This window comes from Trichosurus vulpecula, chromosome 4, assembly GCF_011100635.1.
Source record: "Trichosurus vulpecula isolate mTriVul1 chromosome 4, mTriVul1.pri, whole genome shotgun sequence".
NCBI classification, from domain to species: Eukaryota; Metazoa; Chordata; class Mammalia; order Diprotodontia; family Phalangeridae; genus Trichosurus; species Trichosurus vulpecula.
Genome location: NC_050576.1, coordinates 68,138,815 through 68,160,218, shown reverse-complemented (window position 1 = coordinate 68,160,218; position 21,404 = coordinate 68,138,815). Strand labels below are relative to the sequence as shown.

Here is a 21,404-nt window from a genome sequence, read left to right as displayed (position 1 = left end):
TGTAGCCCTTCTGCTGACATACACTTTACAAATGTTTACTCCATGCCAAATATTTAATCAGATGCAGTATTTTTAGCAATACTTTTAAGAAAGTCCAGCTCTCATCCACCAGTTTTAAGAGATTTGGGTCACTAAAACTCTTAGTCCCATATCCAAGTCATTAGGGCACAGTACTGAAGCCAGTCAATCAAAAAGCATGTATTAAACCCATACTATGTACAAAGCACTGTGCTAAGTTCTGGGGATAAAATGAAGACACAAAACAGTTCCTGCTCTCAGTGAGTTCAGAGCCTAATGGAAAATACAACATGCAAACAGCTACATACAAACAAGATATATACATGGAAAACTGGAGATAATCTCAGAAGATCAACAGCTTCAACTCAAAAACCGTGAACATTAACTCTATCTCTCAACTGCTAACAGACAGAGGATTAGCATGTGAGAAATGTTTTATCTAATAATTCTCAGAATTTTTTTAGGTTGAGATACTCTGACATTCCAGAAAAGATAATGAAGAGTCAAAGGATCTGGACTGTATTTCCATCTCTGTCACTAACTAGCTGTAGGATGTGGGCAAGTCACAACCTCCCTAACACTTGCTATCCTTCACCGTAAATTAAAGGGGTTTTAATAAATGGCAATAGCTCATATTTATAGTGATTTACCATTTACAACATGCTTTCCTCACAACAGATCTCCCGAAGGTCCCTTAGAGGCTTAAAATTCTATTACATTCTATAAAATGACTTGCAATTCTGGACAATGATAAACTGTGAACAGTTTAAAAGGATGGCCTTGTCTGCTGGCATCTTATTCTCTCTAAATTATTCCATCAACAAATATTTACTAAACTAATAAGTTCCAGGAACTAGTATCAGGCACCAGGGAAATACATGTAATGAAATAATCCCTATTCGCAAAAAACTTATATTCTGGAGTAGAGACAACAGGACATCCATACCTAAGTTTCTACAAAACAAGCATAACGAGAATAAACACAAAGCAGTTCAATACGATGGGTCAGAGAAGGGATCTGGCAGTAGAGCCGAGCAGGAAAGGCTGAGCTGTTTCTTGAAGGAAGAGAGATTAAGTAAAGCAAAGACGAGGAGAGAGTGCATTCTAGACGTGGGGAACAGCCACATAGGAAGAACCCGGGAGACTAGGAGATGGAGTATTAAGAGAAACAAAAGGCCAGTATGACTGGGCTGCAGAGGGTGGCAGGAGAATGAACATACAATGAGACTGAAAGATGGATGGCAGCAAAGCTGTGAAAGGCCTTTGAAATCTGAATAACACTATTCTAGAGGCAATCGGGTGCCACTGGTATTTACCAAGCAGGAGAGTGACGGTCTGATCTACACTAGAGGAAAATCACACAAGACAATCTTGCCAATGGTGGTCAGGGGAAGAAGGACAGCAATAAACATCTGTTGGGTACATACTGCACACCAGGCACTGTGCCAAGAGCTTTATAAAGAGTATCTCATTTCATCCTCACAACTGCGAGAGGCAGGTACTATTATTATCCCCATTACATGGCTGAGGAAACTGAGGCAAAAAGACATCCAGTGACTTGCCCAGGGTCACACAGCTAGTAAGTATCTGAGAATGGATTTAAATTCTCAGGTCTTCCTGACTCCAGACTTAGCTCTCTAGACACTGCAACACCTAGCTCCCTCATCAATAAGCTATTGCAATAATCTAGACAAGAGGGCTTGAATTTAGGTGGCAGCTATATGCGTGATGGGAAGGGGCAGATGCAAGAGATGTTGCAGGGTTAGAATTGGCAAGATTTGGAAGCTGAATGAATACACGGGGCGAAGAAGAGTGAGAAGTCCTTGATAATGTCAAACTCCTCACCAACTGTATATATTTTTAAAACACTAGGCTTCCTGCTTCTGAATTTATTTTATTTTCTTATTTGACCATAATCCTCACTGTTATGAGAAAGAGTAGTGACAATTTATAAATCTTGGCTGGAGTAAAAGTATCACCACACCTTACATGAGGGTCTAGCCAAAGCTACTGCCATATTGCTACAATATTCAGCTGAATCATTTTTAGTCATTTTACTTACACCAACCTGAATGTTCTTCTACTATGGATACTTACCAAATTATCAATGACCTTCTAAAATAATAGCACCCAGAAATGAATATAATACATCAAATGTGATTTGACCAGGACAGAGTACAATGGAGTTATTGCCTATTCCTGGAAGCAATATAAATCTTAATGAAACCCAAGATCACATTAATATAACTTTCCTGACTGTCATATCACACTGTTGGCTCATACTAAGTCTGCAGACCACTAAAATTTTTTAACTTCCAGCATAAACATTTCCAAGTATAAAATTTTGTAATTTACTATTTTTCTAAAAGTTCAGAAATTTCTGAATATTTTCCCAAACCAAACATTTATCAAATAGCTACTATATGCAATGCACCTTACTTACTACATGCATCACACTGGGGATATATCTAAGAGCCCACCCCCCTCCATTTGGGTCTACGGCAATTTTTCTGACTGAAAATAAGAAGGGCAAGGATTCATCTGAGATTTGTATGTAAAAAACACTAAAAGTATTCTGCATAGACAATAAACTTATCTAGGTCAAAGATGAACCTCAGTGTCTTGGTTCTTAGCTGCCCATTTGCACATGAACAAAAGGAATTTAGATTTAATAACTGGGGAGCTCTGAACCCCAGAACTCTTTTGTGATTATTGGGCAAATGGGTATTGCCTGGTTACAGTTAATCTGATAGAGATGATAATTTCATCAAGATATTAGGTAAGCACTGTGACCTAAAGTGAGGCTCCTCTCTAAGGGGACTCAGCCCTGAAGCAAGAAGGAGTGGTCTAAGACCTCAGACCAGAGAGAGAGAGAAACCATCTCTCTGTGCATTGTTACCTGCTTCCTGAAAGGTACAAACACCTCATGGTCCATTCATGGGGACAGAATGGGGGAAGCTGCAGCCAATTTTAGGCTAAGTGTCTTTGCCCTTTCTGAAACAACAAGGTAGTGAAGAGGCTCAGTCCAAGAAAGCGCAAGCCTGGCCTCCCAGTGACAGAGGAGCAGAGGTAGTAGGTCTGGCCCAGGAATGGAGGAGCCAGCAGTGAAGAAGCCCAGCTCAGTCAGCAGCAGAATCACCTGGTCCAACTATGACACCACAGAAAACTCTGTTGGACATTCTTCCCCAAATAAAAAACAGAGCAAAGATCAACCATGGTTAAGAGTTGCTTTGGTCACATGTACTCCTCATAAATGCGCCTCATTACCAGGGTATTTTAAATTTGTTGTCATTTTCTATGCATTTTTCTATGCATATGTCTATGTTGTCATTTTCTGAGCTGCTGGAAGAGAAAGCCCAAGCATTATTTCATAATTATTACTCCTGCTTTAGTTTCTGAGTGTTTTTTGCTAAAAGTTAATTTAGTCAGCCAGGTGATTTGTTAACGGAAAGTACATCAGTAGAGGTTAGGATCTAGAGTATTAATTGGAACGCTTCTGACCTTGGGGAAATCTCTTAATGACATAGGGTTCTGGCATCCTCATTTAGGAAATGAGAGAGTTGAACCAGACCTTTGAAGTCCCTTCTTTGAGAAATACAAATTAAAACAACTGAGATACCACATCAAACCTATCAGATTGGCTGACAAAACAGGAAAATGATAAATGTTGGAGAAGATGTGGGAAAATTGGAATGCTAATGCATTGTTGGTGGAGTTGTAAACTGATTCAGCCATTCTGAAGAACAACCAGGAACTATGCTCAAAGAGCTATAAAACTGCATGTACCCTTTGACCTGACAATATTACTTCTAGGTCTGTGTCTCAAAGAAATCATACAAATGGGAAAAGGACCCACATGTACAAAAATATTTATAGCAGCTCTTTTTGTGGTAGCAAAGAATCGGAAATTGAGGGGATGTCCATCAATTGGGGAATGGCTGAACAAGTTGTGGTATATGAATCTAATGGAATACTACTGTGCTAAAAGAAATGATGAGCAGCTGGATTTCAGAAAAACCTGAAAAGACTTACAGGAATTGACGCTGAGTGAAGTGAGCAGAACCAGGAGAACATGGTACATAGTAACAGCAACACTGTGTGATGACCAACTTTGATAGACTTAGCTCTTTTCAGCAGTGCAATGATCTAAGACAATTCCAAAAGACTCATCATGAAAAACGGTATCCACATTCAGAGAAAGAACTATATAGTCTGAATGCAGATCGAAGCATACTGTTTTCTCTCTTTTTTGTTTTTTCTTTCTTGTGTTTTTCCCCCTTTTTAGTTCTGATTCTTCTTTACAACATGACTAACGTGAAAATATGTTTAATATGATTGTACATGTATAGCCTACATCAGATTACACGCCACCTTGGGAAGGGGGGAAGAAAGGGAAGGGTAAAAATTTAGAACTCAAAATCTTATGAAAGTGAATGTTGAAAACTAAATTAATTAAAATTTTAAAAAATAAAATACTGAATAGGAAAGAAAAATTTTAGAAAGTCCTTTCTTTGAGGCCCTGTGGCAAGGTAGGTAGAGAACAGCCGCTGGAGTCTGCAGACAGCTCAAATGCTGCCTCTGATAACAACAACAAGAAACCGCATTTATATAGCACTTTCACACAGGCAGCAGACTTTACAAATATCTCAACAACTGGGAGATATTTGCTATTACCATTATTATTACTATTACTATTCCTGTTTTACATATGAGGAAACTAAGGCCCACAAAAGTTGTCCCTGGGATCACACAGCTAACACATGTCTGAAGACAAATCTGAACTTGAGGCTTCCTGACGCCAGGTCCAGGGCTCTAACCACTGCCAGTATATCACTTATATATTCTGGGAAAAGTCATTTAACTCCCTTTTGTAAAATGAAGGAAATAGGCCAAATGGATCTAAAGTCCCTTCCTGTTCTGATCCTATGATCCTTCTCTCTAATAGTAATAATAATTAATAACACTAACAAAGCACTTGCTACATCATGCTACATGGATGCTTTACAATTATTATCTCACTGGACCCTCCCTATCTCTCTTTGATCCTCTCCTATCTCTAAGTGTACAATGCCGCTAGGGCTAATTACCAAATGGAGTGGGAAAAGGCGGAGGTGGGCAACAGAGGCTGGGAGACAGGAAGACCCGAGTTCAAATGCAGCCTCAGACACTCACAAGCTGCTTGTTGCTGGGACGGTCACTTAACCTCTGCTTGCCTCGGCTTTCTAATCTATAAAATGGGGACCATAATAGTCTCTACCTCATAGAGTTATTGTGAGGTTCACATCAGATGACATCAGTTTAAAAATCACACAGCTTCCTCATCCACAAAAATGGTGGGGGAGGAGGGGAACAGATGATCTCTAAAGGTCTCTTTCAACTTTAAAATCTTCTGATCAAAGAACATCGGCAGGGGCGGCGGGGGGGGGGGGGGGGGAGGCGCGAGAGTCACAGGAATGCTGAACACATTTAGAATGTGACACAGAAATTATTACTAATCAAGAAGGCAAAGGTGATGACGACATTTCTTTTCGGAAATCTGGCCAAAGCAACGCTCATTTTCTGATGTCCACAAACAATCTGTAAAAATAGAGAGCAAAACAGGCAAATGGCCAGAAGTAGGGGATGTTGCAGGGAAGGGAAGAATGTCTAATTTTTTTTTTAATGCCTGACAATATCACTTTGAAGTTTCATTCCTACCTTGATTACAAAGCCAATTAATAGCTACACAGCAGATAACATTCCTCTAAGGGCAAACAGCACCTTTATAATGTATAAAATGACCTAAATTTGATGCCAGCATGGAAAGGAAATATAAAATAAACCCACAAAAGTTCAGTATGGGTTTTGAGTAGGATCATTACATGTTGAACGGAATACTACATGTATTTTCTGCTACCTTCATGCCAAAGGTGTCAGGTGTGCAGTCCATTCCACTTGAAGAATACTGTTGTCTAGTGGTTTCTCCTGTTGGTTCTAATTCTTCCTTACAACATAACTAATGTGAAAATAGGTTCAATAGGAATGTATATGTAGCACCTATATAAAATTGCCTGCTGTCTTGGGGGGAGTGGAGGGGAGATATGGGGAGAAAATTTCAAACTCAAAATCTTATGGAAGTGAATGTTGAAAACTAAAAATAAATAAACTAATTTTAAAAAAAAAGAATACTGTTGTTTCCCAACTGAGGGAGAAAACTTGAACACTTACATGTACAAAATATAACCATATTCAAGCCTTGAAAGAAAGTGGCATTAACATTATCTACCTTCAAGTATGCATAACCCTTTCAAATATGCTGCACAAAATACATAAGGCAGCAATATTAATGTCACTGAAAATAAAGCTTACGCAGACATTTTCTGGAACATACTTTATTTAAATTATGTATGCACTGTTATGTTTCGAGGACTGTAACGAGAGAATAGGTTTGGTTAGGTTTTGGGGGTTTGTTTGTTTTGCTTTCTAACCCAGAGGCCTTGCATTAGTAAATTCATTTAAAAGAATAAAAGGGTAATAAGCCTATGAATCGATTCCATACATGGAGCTTTCCAAAAATCAACACATATTAAATATTCAGCTCTGAATGTTTGACAAATGGTTCTTGATTATTATACTGCATGTTTAATGGCCAAGTCAGAAAAAAGAGGCAGCACTTGGCAGTCCTAGTCAGGTGACTCTGGAATGCTTTTATTTCTCAGTGCTGTTCCCCTCTTCATGTGTTTCCCTTTAATCAAAAAAAAAAAAAAAAGCTTCTCTCAAGGGCAAAAGAGACACTTTGCATTTGAGGCATTCCCCTTCAAAGGGCTCACAACCCAAGTGGGATCTTTAACCTTGCACTGAATATATTTTTTAACAGAAATACCCTGAAACAGCCCTCTGACATTATGCATAATGAAACAAAATTTCGTCCAAATTCAGGCTGTCCTGGGCACCGTATCCTATATAATTTAGTTAACTAAAATATCACAATTTATCTCAATTATAAAGTGGCCCCACGAAGAAGCCGAAGTGCAGCAGGTCTGGTGATGATGATGATGATGGTGCCCAAAATGCCGATGGCCACCTACAAATTGAGTGTGCACTGTGTACACCACCTCATAGCTACAATTCACTTTTAAGTGCATGACTCCAAATCACTGAAGAAGCTATCAGAATTTTTTGCACTTACTTTTTCAAAATGAACAACTCCTTTAAAAGGAAATAATCATATTTTATCTTGAAGAGCAGACAATGTACATTTCATGCTTCAAACAAATATGTCACAGCTGGCTTTAGCTCCAAGTCCACGATCAATTCCATAAGCATGTATTGAACATTACTATGTGTCAGGTTCCTATTCTAGAATGGAGAGCAGAGAGAGGTCCTTCATCTGTTTTATGTCCTTTGGCAGTCTAGCAAAGCCCACTGTTGTAAGAATATTAGTTGTTACCTACATTTGTAAGTGAATGAAATGCCAAATTTCCTTGACATCTATAACAATCACTGATCCAGAGAGACAAAGACAAAAACAAAAATAGTCCTCTATTCAAGAGGATTACATTCTAAACAGGTCTACATATAAGAAAATATAGAACATACTGCAAGTAAATATAAAGTAATTTGAGTGGCCACAGGAAGCACTTACAAATAGGGAAATAAAGAAAGGCCCCTGGTGAGAGGCAGCACTAGGCCACACTTTGAATGGATGTAGGGGAAAAAACTATATTGCAACAAATTTTCTACCTGTTAAGGAAGGAATTAGAAGCTTCTAAATGCAGTAATTTTGCTTTAAGAACTGAAATAGATTTTTGTGTGAAAACTGAAAGGTGAACTTGTCTGTCTACATGAGGATTTTATGATGCTAACCTAGGAGTTTATATGCAACTTAGAAAAACGTGTTTTCTTGTGAATAGAATTTTTTTTTTTTTACAAAATGCTATAGATTTACATTCTTTGGAACTTGCACCTCTCTCCCTTTCCCCTCCACACACACACACACACACACACAAACACAAACACAAACACACACACACACACACACACACACACACACTCTCTCTCTCTCTCTCTCTCTCTCTCTCTCTCTCTCTCTCTCACCCACCCCCATCAGCTCTTGTGAGGCTGAAACAAAGGTCATAGTGTGACTGAAGTTAGAACAAGATCAGACCTTAACAGACTGCCTCATGAATTTAACATGGCTGCTTTGTACTTTTAAAAATGGATAAACAAAACAAAAAGGAGGAAGCATGAAAGGAGAGGCAGTGTGGTGGCAGAGAAAGATCAGGGGCTCAGGGACCCAGGACCTTGGTTTACATCTTTGCTCTGACACAATCTGTGTGACATGGGACAGGTCACATCACCTCTCTGGGCCTCAGTTTCCTTTTCTTTAAAATGGGAAAATCACATTCCTAAATGGAAGGGGTGGGGGGGCTGCAGGGAAATTTCTCTTCCAAGAGGCCTGAAAGACGACAGAGTAAGCAGAAGCAGTAGAGACCAGGCCACTCCCACAAGCATGCCAAAGAAGATAAAGGAAGAGCAGTAGACCAAGTGATGATTGAGAAACTCGAGGAAATGGCATGGCAGGTTCATTTTTCCAGGCCAGGTTAGCAAGCAGAGACAGCCAGAAGGCCTAGAGACACAGGCAAAAGCATGGGTACTGGACCAGAGCCAATAGCTATGGATGGAGCAGGGAGCAGGAACAGGAGGGAGAGCAGACAGAAGAGCACTTGCAGATCCCTGCTGTGACCCAGGAGGAAGAGAACAGATTCAGCCCATGACAGGCCTGCAACTGAGTAGCCAATACAGGAAGTGTGAACCAAGGACAAGCCCACAGCTCCATCACCAACCCCAGGGCAGAATCATTGAGGGTAGGACTTGCAAATGAGTTGCCAGGGCAAGGAGTTCAACTGAGGGTGTGGTTATAGTTTTACAGAGTTTTGCAGCTTCCTAGAAAGGGCTAAAACTGGCAACTTTCTACTGGAGCTCCAACTTGGGGAAATTTATCAGTTGTACTACCCAGACCCAAAGAGGGATTAGGAGCCTAAAAGCACAGACCAGAAGGACAGGCCACACCAAGACTGGATGTGTTCATAATCTGCAGCACCATGATTCCAGATAATAGGGGCAGCAAGGTAACACAATGAACAGAAGACTGAGACTGAAGTCAGGAAGCCCTGAATTAAATCCAGCCTCAGATACTCACTAATTGTGTGACTCTGGGCAAATCACTAAACCTCTGTTTGCCTCAGTTTCCTCATCTGTAAAATGGGGATCATAATAACACCTATCTCCCAAGGTTGTTGTGAGGATCAAATGAGATGATACCTGTAAAGCGCTTGGCACAGACGGTGCCTGGCACATAGTAAGTGCTATATGTCAATGTTGGCTATCACCATTATTGTTATTATCACAGATCAGGACCCCATAAAGACCTACAGTAACCTCAGATGCGGACAAAGTCCGGCCTAAACACAAAGCTGCCATGCAAGACGCAAAGTTCAACAAGTGAATACAGAGAAAAAGATTCAATGACAAAGAAGTGTTATTATGGAGGCAGGAACACCAAAAAGATATGTAAAACTGGGGAAGCTAGGTGGTGTAGTGGGGGGGGGGGGGGTGTCAGGAGGACCTGAGTTGAATTCCAGCCTCAGATACTTGACACACTTAATTAGCTGTGTGACCCGGGGCAAGTCACTTAACCCCAACTGCCCTGCCTTCCTCCCTTCAAAACAAAATTTAAAAAAAAAAAAAAGGCACGCAAAACTTAGTAGAATAAGAGACTCCCTGAATTAGAATGGATAAAACAGAAGTTAATAACTCCACAAGACCATTGATTAAATTAAAAACAAAAATGAATAAATATTAAGAACTATTTTTCTGAATAAATCCATAAAACAGATAATGATTAATTTGATTTTTTTAAAAAAGAAAACCAAATAATCCACATCAAAATTTAAAAGGAGAATTCAGAGCAAATGAAGAAGTAAAGGGATTACTGGCAATTATTCTGACCATATGCCAATAAAACTTGAAAATTTAAAATGGATTATAACTTACAAAAACTTAAAATATCCAAATAAACAGATTAAGAAATAAAGAATTCAAATGCTTGTAGCAGCAACCACACTGGCATACCCAGGATGGCTGCTAGTGCAGGTTCTTTTATCTGCTTTACTAGGAATAAAATACGAACAGAGAAAATACAGAGCAGAGAAATAAAAACCAACAGTAGGGCTCTACTACCTGAATGAAAGCAGTATTTACATTCACCACTGGATCAAGAGGGCCTTTGCCTGAGCAGTTGGGGAGCTCTGAACATACGGCTACTCAAGAGTCTTGACCAGGGAATCACAAGGTCCTTCTTGTAAGTGAGCCCCCAAAGCAAAAGCTCACCTTTCAGAATATACACTATTTTGGCTAATAGTGTCAGAGCCAGAAGGCATCACAACCCTCCTGGCTCAGTGCCTAATAAGCCGAGTACCAAAAGGTGTGGAAGCCTTCCTACAAGCAAGCTTCCACTAAGCAAGCTTCACTCAATGGACTCCATGTGAGGTCTATTAGAGTGGGGGGGGGCAGGGAGAAGATCTTATTCTCTATTAACTTTACGATGACCCAATCTCAGAAATATAGATTGAATAAACCACAAATGAACTCCCATCCAAAGAATAATTCATTCTAACAGCACATAAACAATTTACCAAAAAGGGGAAAAAAGGGTATCCTACAAAATTCCTTCTAAGACACAAATATGATCTTGATACCTAAAACCAGGGAAAGACAACATTTAAAAAAAATCTACAGACCAATAACCCTAATGCATGTTGATTCAGTAAAACACTAGCAAAGAGTCTACAGCAACATATCACTAAGATCATATACGATGATCAGGTTGAATTTATACTGGAAATAAATGCAGAATGGATTTAATATTAGGAAAACTCTTCATGGATACACAGAAATAAATAGAGGCATTAATCGCTCATTTTTAGATTGTACAATATAATAAGAATGACAATACCACCTAAATTAATTCAGGGAGATGCAAAGCAAACAATGAAAGCATCAGCTTACAGAAAGAGAAAAAAATTATAAAATCCATCAAGAGGAATGAAAGGTGTTTAAAATCTCAAAAGAAATAATGAAAAACAGTGGGAAGGAAGAGGACCTAGCAGTGCCAGACTTCAAAATGTACTCCAAAGCAGCAGTGATCAAAGCTACTTGGGACTGGTTAAAAATAAAGCAGCTGAATAGTGGAATGAATCAGATACATAGAATACAGAAGCAAATGAGAAGAGTAGTCTAGCGTTTGACATACCCCAAAGTTGCATCTCCTAGGGAAAGGACTCACTATTTGACAAAAACTGCTGAGAAAACTGAAAAGTAATCTGGCAGAAATTAGGCACAGAGCAACATCTCATCAAATTCCAAGATAAGCTCCAAACGATACATGACAAACACAACAGCAGGTATCATAAGCAAAATAAAGGAACAAGGAAGAAATTACCTTTCAGATCAAAGGAAAGAGGAACAGTTCATGATCAAATAAGGGATGTAAAAGATGCCAGATAACAAAATGGACAATTTTGGTTACTTAAGATTTAAAAAGTTTTATACAAATAAAACCAAAGTAGTTAAACTTAAAAGAAAAACATATTTAGGGAAAAAATTTTGTAGCAAGTTGCTTTTCTCATTTCCAAGATATGTAAGGAACTGATTCAAATTTATAACAAGAACCATTCCCCAACAGATAAAATATGAAAAGATATGAATAGGGACTTTACAAAGGAAGTATTTCAGGCTATCAACAGCAATATGAAAAAGAGGTTCCAAATCACCAATAATTTTAAAAATGTAAATTAAAGCAAATATGAGGTATCATCACACTGGCAAATACACATCCTGACTCTGAAAGACATGAAGGAGTAGCCATGGGAAAACAGATACACAAATGTACTGCTTACTGGGAGCTGTGAACTGGTCCAGCCATGATGAAAAGCAATTTGAACTATGTGCCAAAAGGTGTCAAACTATGCACACCCTTTGATCCAGCAATTGCACTACCAAGCCTATGATCTAAAGAGAGATTTTTTTAAATAATAAAAGAGCTCAAGTATACAAAAATACGTGTAGCATCTCACTTTGTGGTGGCAAAGAAATGTCAACTAAAAGTTCATCAACTGGGGAATGACTGAACAAATTAAGGCTTATGAAAGGATTGAAATATATTTGTGCTTTAAAAAACGATAAAAGGGAGAAACCTAGTAAGATCTGCCTGAACTCATGCAGGGTGAAATGATCAGAACCAGGATAATAATTTATATAATAATAACAATATAAAAGAAAACAATTTCTGATCAAATGTATTGACCACCAACCATAATTCCAGAGGATTAGTGACAAAGTGTGCCACCCACCTCCTAACAGAGAGGTGATGGATTCAAGATTCAAAAAGGGGCATACATTTCTGGACATGTACAATTTAGGGATTTATTTTGCTTTACTATGCAAATTTGTCACAAAGCTTTGTTTTTCTTTTTTTTTTCCCAAGGGGAGGGAGGTTGAAAGAGGAGAGGTGAGAGATGGCACTAGAAACAGAATTCTTACAAAATGAAATGAGAACATTTGGCAGATTGTAAGAAATCATAAACAAAAAGAGGGGTTTTGAAAGTTATGTATTTTTTACCTACCAAAAAGAAAAGCAAACTCTGCAAAATAGAGCAAGGGTTCCTAACCTTGGGTCTATGAAATTATTTTTAAAATATCTTATAACTATTTAAATATAATATTTTCTTTATAATACTATTTCTTTTATTTTAGACATTTAAAAACATAATTCGAGAACAGGTTCATAAGATTCTCCAGATTGCCAAGAGTCCATGACAGAAGAAAGTTCTTAAGAATCCAAATAATGGATTCACAGTTTCATGGACAATTGTCTCCCTCTGTTCCATATTTATATATAGAAATGATCATTTCATTTGATGTTTTAAGTTCAGAATAAAAATAAAATAAAATAAAACAATGTTCAATCTATTTTCTTGGAGTAGTCAAACAGTCAGTGTCTGTCTCTGTCTCTCAGCATTTGGGGCAAATGTTGGAACTCTGTACCACTCGTCTGGCATTGAAACAACAATATAAGATTTAAAACGTAAACAAGGATTACACAAATAAAATCAATCACAACTTTAGGACTGGGAAGCATCCCAGCAATCTAGTCCAAACCTCCTTTTAGAGATGAAGAAAATGAAGCTTGGGAATTTAAAATAACCTGTCTAAGGTAGCATGGCACAAATCAATATTGTACAGAATTAACTTTTCATGAGGCCAAAAATAAGATACAAGATAAATTAAACCTTGTTGTTCTTTGTAACAGTTTGAAATATATGTTTATGCCAAATAACATAATATTTCATGCTTCTGTACAATCTAAAAAAAAAAATGTTAACGAAATTGTTATCATGATAACTGGTCATTTATTTGAAGGCCTTCAAGTGAATACGACATCAGACTTGTTTTTCTGGACCAAAGAAAGTCAGTGGATGAAAGCTGCAAACAAATTCATCTGCGATCAATATAAAGGGAAAGTGTGAACAAGTAAATCTGAACCAAGACGGAATCCAGCTACCTGAGAAGTGTTTCCTATCACTACAGCTCTCCACCAATATTCATTGAGGATAACGTTAAGGGGATAACCATTCACTGGGGACAAAGTACAATAAATTCTCAAGGAAGTAAGGGTCAGATTAGCTCTTCTCTGAATTCACTTCCAACTCTGAAGTCTAGGGGTTTACAAGCTGGGGCACATCACAGCCTCTAAGCTTCAGTTTCCTAATCTGTGTAACTGGGATAGTAATGCCTGTGATACCTACTTCATTGGGTTCAGTTGGTTTAGGTGCATGTTAACTTTAGAGAGTTAAATAAATGTGAATAGTTATTTCTCTGGGTTGAATCTTTAAAATTAGCAGATGGTGAAATGGATAAGGTCAGGAAGACCCAAATTCAAATCCTGTCTCACTTAGTGGCTGTGTGAGTCTAAGTAAATCATTTAATCTGTCTACCTCAGTTTCCTCATCTGTGAAATGGGGATAATATTAGCACTTACCTCCCAGGATTACTGTGAAGATCAAATAAGATATCTGTAAAACTCTTTGGAAACCTTAAAGTACCTTTTTTAATGATAACCAGCATTGTTGCTATTGTGATTACATTTACATAATAAATTAAGGAGCCAGTTCTGAAAAACTAAACAACATCCTGAACAAGTCTGCCAAAACACACAGTATTCTGCCACCATAGGCCCCACCAGTCCAAAGAAAGGGAGCCTGCTCGTCTCTCTCTCATGCGGCTAAACTTGGTCATGATTTTACAGCCTTCCATTTCTATTGCTTCACTGCTGGTTTTTCCATTCACATTTTTGTGATTACTGTGTATATTGTTTTCCTGGTTCTCCTAACTTCACTTTGTACCTGTTCATTTGAATCTTCCTATGCTTCTCTACATTATCATATGCATCATTTCCTATATTAGGGTAATATTCTATTATATACGATATTCTATTATTTCCTATATTAGGGTAATATTCTATTATATACTATATATATTTACACACACACACACACACATATATATATATATAATATATATACACATACATATACATATATATATATATATATATATATATATATATATGTATATGTATGTGTATATATATATATAGTAACTTGTTTAGCTGGTACCCAACTAATGAGTATCTTTTGTTTCTAGAATTCTGCTACTATAAAAGTGCTACTATATTTTTCTATTTTAAAAATTATATGCATATAAAAACTATACATTTATTTTTGTTATATATGATATATAATATAATACATGTAATTTTTATATAGACATAAAAGAGAGAGAAAGAGGAAAGGGGAAGGGGACAGAAAGAGAGAGGGAAGAGAAGAAGGGGGAAAGGGGAAAGAAGGGAAAGGGGAGAGAGAGAGGGAAGAGGAGACAGAGAAGGAAGAAAGAAGAAGGGGGAGGAGGGAGAAAGGATGAGAGAGAAAGAGAGAGAGAGAGAGAGAGCGCACACCCTTTTTTTTTTAAACACTGATCTGTAAGGAGCATTTTAAAGTACATGAAGCTAAAATAATGAAACTTCAGTTAACATCTACAAGTTAAATCCTTGCATAATCATCTCAAGGAGCAGTCACGTAAGAAGCCTCCAATATAGCAACAGGACCCTAGGACAGGAGGGATAGGAGGTGAAATTAGAAAAGTAAAATCTTAGACAAAAAGAGCTCTCTGTGGTTCTTTTATCTCACCCCCTCTCTGCTATACTTAGCACTGTTTTTGGATGAAGGTTTTCACACACAAGTACAGGCTGAAGGTTGGGATAAATACTTTTGTGTTGGCCAATTTCAGGGCTAAGAATCCAAACTGTGCTGGATAAGTCTTTCCAACAGATGATTGTTCCCATTGAAACAATGCTGAACAAAAACATTTTCACCTACAAGACGATTAAAATGGTACAGCATCTGTTTTTGAGGGGTACAAAATTTTCTCCCCCTCCATTTTTTCTTTTTTTTTTTTGCAGGGGGGAAGACAGGGCAATTGGGGTTAAGTGACATGCCCAAGGTCACACAGCTAGTAAGTGTGTCGAGTGTCTGAGGCCGGATTGGAACTCAGGTCCTCCTGACTCCAGGGCCAGTACTCTACTCACTGTGCCACCTAGCTGCCCTGCCCTCCATTTTTTCTTACCTGCCCCCCAAACAAATAGTTCTTAAAATCTTTGCTTTGACTTGCTGAAATGGATAGTTTAACAACACAGTGGAGCCACAACAATATTCGCATCTCTTTATTACCTAGACATACACATTTGAAATCAGGTAAGATAAAAAAAAATATTGTAGGCCAAAGAAATATCCTACGGCCATTTCTGAAGTGGCCGGGGGAACTCTTTGTGCAAGCCAGTTCCTTTTTTTTCCTTATAGGTTTTCTCAGTGTTCTTTTCATTTGCAAATTCAGAACTGTCATTACTAAACCTGTTGCTATAGTGAAAGGTTATTTATGAGTGCCAACTCTCTCTAACCAATACTATGGATTAGGAAACCATAAGAAAATAGCCTATGAAATAATTTGGCTTGGAGTTGGTATTTTAGCTATATAATTTAATGGGAGAAAGAATAATAGGCTAATAAAGCTCATTTAAGTTATTTAAACTGAAAAAAAATATTCCTAAAGACTTTTTTTGGTCAATCTGACTAATTCTAAATTAAACCAATCATGAGCAGTTAGGTGGCACAGTGGATAGATCACTGGACCTGGAGTCAGGAAGCCTCCTTTTCCTGAGTTCAAATCTGGCCTCAGACACTTACTAGCTCTGTGACCCTGGGCAAACCACTTGACCCTGTTTGCCTCTGTTTCTTCATCTGTAAAATGAGGGTTGGGATAAACACTTTTGTGTTGGCCAATTTCAGGACTAAGAATCCAAACAGCTGGAGAAGGAAATGGCAAACCACTCCAGTATCTTTAACAAGGAAACCTCAAATGGGGTCACAAAGAGTCAGAAATAAGTGTAACAAATGAACAACAACAAAAAACAAGTATGAAAAAAAGCTGAGCTTCAGCTACCTAAGAATTTATCAATCTGGACTTGGTCAATAACCAACCTTCTTGTCTTTAATGACAATATACCGACCAACTGACTACATCTAGTTGTTCAACCGAAGAGGCCACTCTTGCCACATATGTTCCAAATGACTAGATATATACAACATTAGAAAATCACTGTATGAAATTAATTTAAGGCTACACAAAGAATCATCCATGTTTCAATGGCAGAAACAATTCAGGATATCTGGGAATATACAAACATATATAATCCTCATGTGTTTGTTGCGATGGTCTTTAGTTCTATGCCAAATTTGTATCCTCTGATGTATCTAGTTTGTAAATGTCATTTGAAAAATGAGCACAGAAAGCCTCTTCATTTCGCTTTAGACCTCTCCTAGAAAACTGAGGATAATTCAGTCATCTTAAATCTTTATCCTTTTTTAGGCAAATTACAGGTTGAATTAAAGAGAGCCTGTTACCAAGGCAAGACAATTTAGAATGACTTGAACTTCCACTTTTGCTTTGACAGGCAAATTGTTTAAAATAATTAAATAAAAGAATGCTGTGATTCCCCCCACAGCAGGGAAACATTTATATGCCACCTCCGACTCTGACTTTTGATGTTTGAGTTGACAGAAACATCAATTACAGAACTAATAATAAAATGTATTGAAAGTGTATGAAAGCCTGATCTATAAAAGAAAAGAAAACTCTTAAGCACTACTCTGTGATTTTTGTACCTTTCATAGAGGTGATGGCTAATAGATTTTCAAAAGACAAGCTGACATTTTGGTTTGTGACAGAACCAAAATCTGTTCTTAAGAATGGAAGAAAAATTTGCAGAAAAACAGACCTCTTGGGTTACTAGTTGCTTACTGATCACATGCATTCACAGAATGGGAAATTCTTGTTTTTGGTATTTTGCAATGAATTCTAGAAATTTAAGTTATCTTTGCTTTTTCTTGATATCCTCCAAAGACTGAAGTCACTACAAAATCTACTTTTAGGGATACAGAGGTAAAACAGAAGAGAAAGAAGCAGAAAAGGGAAGTGGGAAGGGCAACTATAGGGACAAAAATGATTCTTCCTATGTGTTAGTCTTAAGGCTTGTGCAGTGTGACTACATCCAAGTTACCTAACTTCTGATTCCATTCTTTTTGCTTTTTGAAATGGGCATGGTGCAGACTTACTCAGAATGGAGTTTCCTCAATTTTTTAAGACCATAAATCAGACCCCTGAAGAGCATGGGCTGCCCTCTTATAGTTTTAGAATCATATAATAGGAATGCAAATATTGGTTGGATGCTGAATCAAATGCAATTCACTTTGCCTAAATGGGTTCTACTTGCTTCTGGAATGGGTACCTCTCTGAGCCTCACCTTGCACATTGTGAGCTATAAAGGTCCTATCCAGCTCTGAATCTATGATGCAGGAAGCCTATCTCCCTAAGCCCTGAATTCAGACCTCCTAGCCTATAACTCCATGTTCCCTAGACTAGGACACTGTGATGAATGCTGGTCAGGAATGGGATCTGATCTGCTGGACAATGAACTAGTCAAGTGGATAGCAGCAGTCATAGGTACAACCTGAATATAGCCTCACTAGCCTTGTATAAATAGAGACTTGGGCCCATCTATGCTCAGCTATAATCACACCTCCTTCCACAGAGGGAGCTGAGCAAGTCAAACCACAGCCAGCTTCTGAAAACAAAGCCAACAGGGACGACTAGATAGAATGGAGAAGTAGGATGAAAATAAAAGCATCAGAGGAAGGCTACTTAATCATTTAGGGGAGGGAGGCAGAGTGGGCAGGGAGCACTGTGGGGCTAGAGAGATAGCCTTAACAAGAAAAGAGAAGAAGCCTGCCCTACCATATGGAGGCTGGGAAGAAACAATGGGATAGGCCTGGGGTCGTAATTAGACCAATAATCATCAGTAGATTTTCTCCACACAGGAATAAGCACAGCAGAAAAGCAGGTTTTCAAAAATCAATTACTTACAGGACAAGCTTTACAAGTCACAAGGGTTCTAGAACTTGATGTGGCAGGAAATCAATTTTTCACTAAGTCTACCTTGTGAAAATATATTTACATACCAGTCACACTATTATTAACTCCAAAGAAGCAGAAGAATTCTTGAGAAGGAAGTAGAAAGGCCTCAGCTCCAGTACAAAACAGATGGCCTGTTACAAAAGCCACAAGGTCCTAGAACCATAGCAAGCAAAACTATGTGGGAAAAAGCTTTCAACACCTAAAATTTTTTTTTAACAAAGCCCTTTTTCTTTTGCCCTCGAAAAGAAACTGATTTTCAATAAACGTTCCAGTACACAAATATTTTGGGCAATTAAAGAAAAAAGGAACAAGGGAAAGGGAGGTTTAATCTGCCACAAATAGTTTGTACAGCTGATGATCTTGGGCATGTAAACTAGGCAGCTCAGTAGCGCAGTGGATGGAGCACCGGACCTGGAAACAGAAAGACCTGAGTTTGAATGTATCCTCAAGCATTTACCAACTATGTGACCTTGGGTGAGTCACGGCACCTCTGTCTGACTCAACTGTAAAAAAGGATCATAATAGCATCTACCTTCCGAGGTTGTTGACAGGATCAAATGAGATAAGACTTGTAAAGCATTCAGCACAGTGCCTGCAGTATGGTAGGTGCTATAGAAAGTGGCTGTTATTAATATGGTTATTGTTGCTGTTATCTTGACCATCCAATAATCAGTCTGCTATTTAAAAGTCTATGTTAACAAAGATCAAGCTCAATGGCAGTTTCTATATAGCTGCATTAAGATCATTTTCCAGGCAACAAATATTAAACAAAGTGAATTTCTCCTCTCACTAATGCATGCCACATTAATTACTCTGAGGGCTGCATGACGCCTTTCAACATATATACAGTTGCTACAAAAACGATCTTATGTCCCTCTATTATAATCAGCCTTAAGTAAATATCAACTTAAAGAAATGGTATACTTCCAAAAAATGGTTTTAAAGACAGTATAGCACAGTGAATAAGGTGGTGGATTTGAAAAATACAGGTTCAAATCTTGCCTGAGACATTGTGCTACCTGTGTGACTCTGAACATGTCACTAATAAAATGAGGTTGTGTTGTTGTTGTTGTTCAGTTGTGTCTGACTCTTTGTAGCCCCATCTGGGATTTTCTTCTGCAAAGATACTGGAGTAGTTTGCCATTTCCTACTCAAGTTCATTTTACAGATGAGCAAACTGAGGCAAACAGGATAAAGTGACTTGCCCAGGGTGCCTGAGGGCAGATTTGACCTCAGGAAGATGAGTCTTCCTGACTCCAGGCCAGTACTTTATCCACTGCACCACCTATAATGGTATCCCAATAAAATGAGGATGATGATAATAAATCCTATGCCACAGGGTTACTGGGAGGATCAAATCAGAGAATACGCATAAAGCAAACTAAAAACCTTAAAGTACTAAATAAATGTGAGCAATTGTCTTCATCATCATCATCATCATTTCTGTTCATCTTCAGGAATTAAACACTCATCTTAGAAATGAGACTTTTATCACAGTAACTTGTGACACAGATTTTTTCCCCCAATTAACTGTTATTCTTTTAATTTTAGTTGCACTGAATTTATCTGTGCAAACATTTTTTAATTTTATGTGATCAAAATTGCCCATTTTATCTTCCTTGATCTTCTCTATCCTTTAGTTAGTCACTAACTCTTTCTCTATAAATCTGAAAGGAAATTCCTTGTGACTCAAATATGTTTATAATATAACCACTGGTGATGGGTACTTTGGTGACGATTATTTATACCACCCTGAAAAAAATGCATACTTCCATAAAAGCAGAAGAGTGAATGACAGAATGGTCACCTCCCCATCTCTTTTGCTAGTTAAAAGAAATAAAAGAAATCAAGTTTCCCCTCTTCTTCACTCCTACAAGGGTTAACAAGTACTGAAATAACCAAAAGCAAGCAATATGAAGACTAAGCAGCCAAAGACATGGATATTCTGTAAACTAGATAATTTGGCCCTTGAATAATCAGTAGGCAAAAGAATTTTAAGGTGTATTTTTCCATGAATCCAGTCAAGAAATAAAGAAGGGAAATGTCAGAAGAAATACTTTGAATTATTTTTAAAGTACTAAAACTTCCATTAGGCAAAAATTACTATTTTCTTTTTGCTTTTAAAATGATTTAGTTGATAATCTTGAATTGTTTCTTAATATTACTCAGAATCATGCCAAGAGGTTAATATTCATATTTTCTAATACACATGTTGAAAATAGCGACAGCTATTTTCTATAAATGACCAGAGGGAGAAACAGAAGGGAAAGGGAGAAAAAAGAGGGACATGGAAAGAGGTGGATGGGAGAGAGCAGAAAAGGAAGGGGAATGAGGAGGAAAAAGAGAATGACCAAGACTAGATAATGTGACAAAGGCCTCAGACAAGGCATTTAAGACAGACTGTGAACTCCTTGAGAGAAGAAATTTTTTTTGCCTTTCTTTGTATCTCCAATGCTTAGCAAAATGTCTGGTACGTAATAAATACTTAATAAATGTTTACTGACTGACACTTCTATTATTTGATATGCATATATTTGTATGTATTTGTGTGTATATTTTTATGCACACACATAACAAGTATCTGTTAAGTGTTTTCTACACAAACAACATAAAATAATCATGGCAGGATTCTTTATTGCCTTGCTTTTCAATCAAACTCAAATGTTCCATAGCACCAAAGTTCAAGATAGAAAACACAAATGACTCAAAAAGAAGGAGCACAGAATTAGTGCTACTCCCTGAATTAATAAGGTTTATTC

General features: G+C 37.8%; 1 protein-coding gene across 2 annotated transcripts in view; it reads right to left on the bottom strand.

Moving 5' to 3' along the window:
• RABGAP1L (RAB GTPase activating protein 1 like) overlaps positions 1-21,404 on the bottom strand; it is a 680,962-nt gene that overhangs the window by 536,700 nt on the left and 122,858 nt on the right. The window lies entirely within an intron of this gene.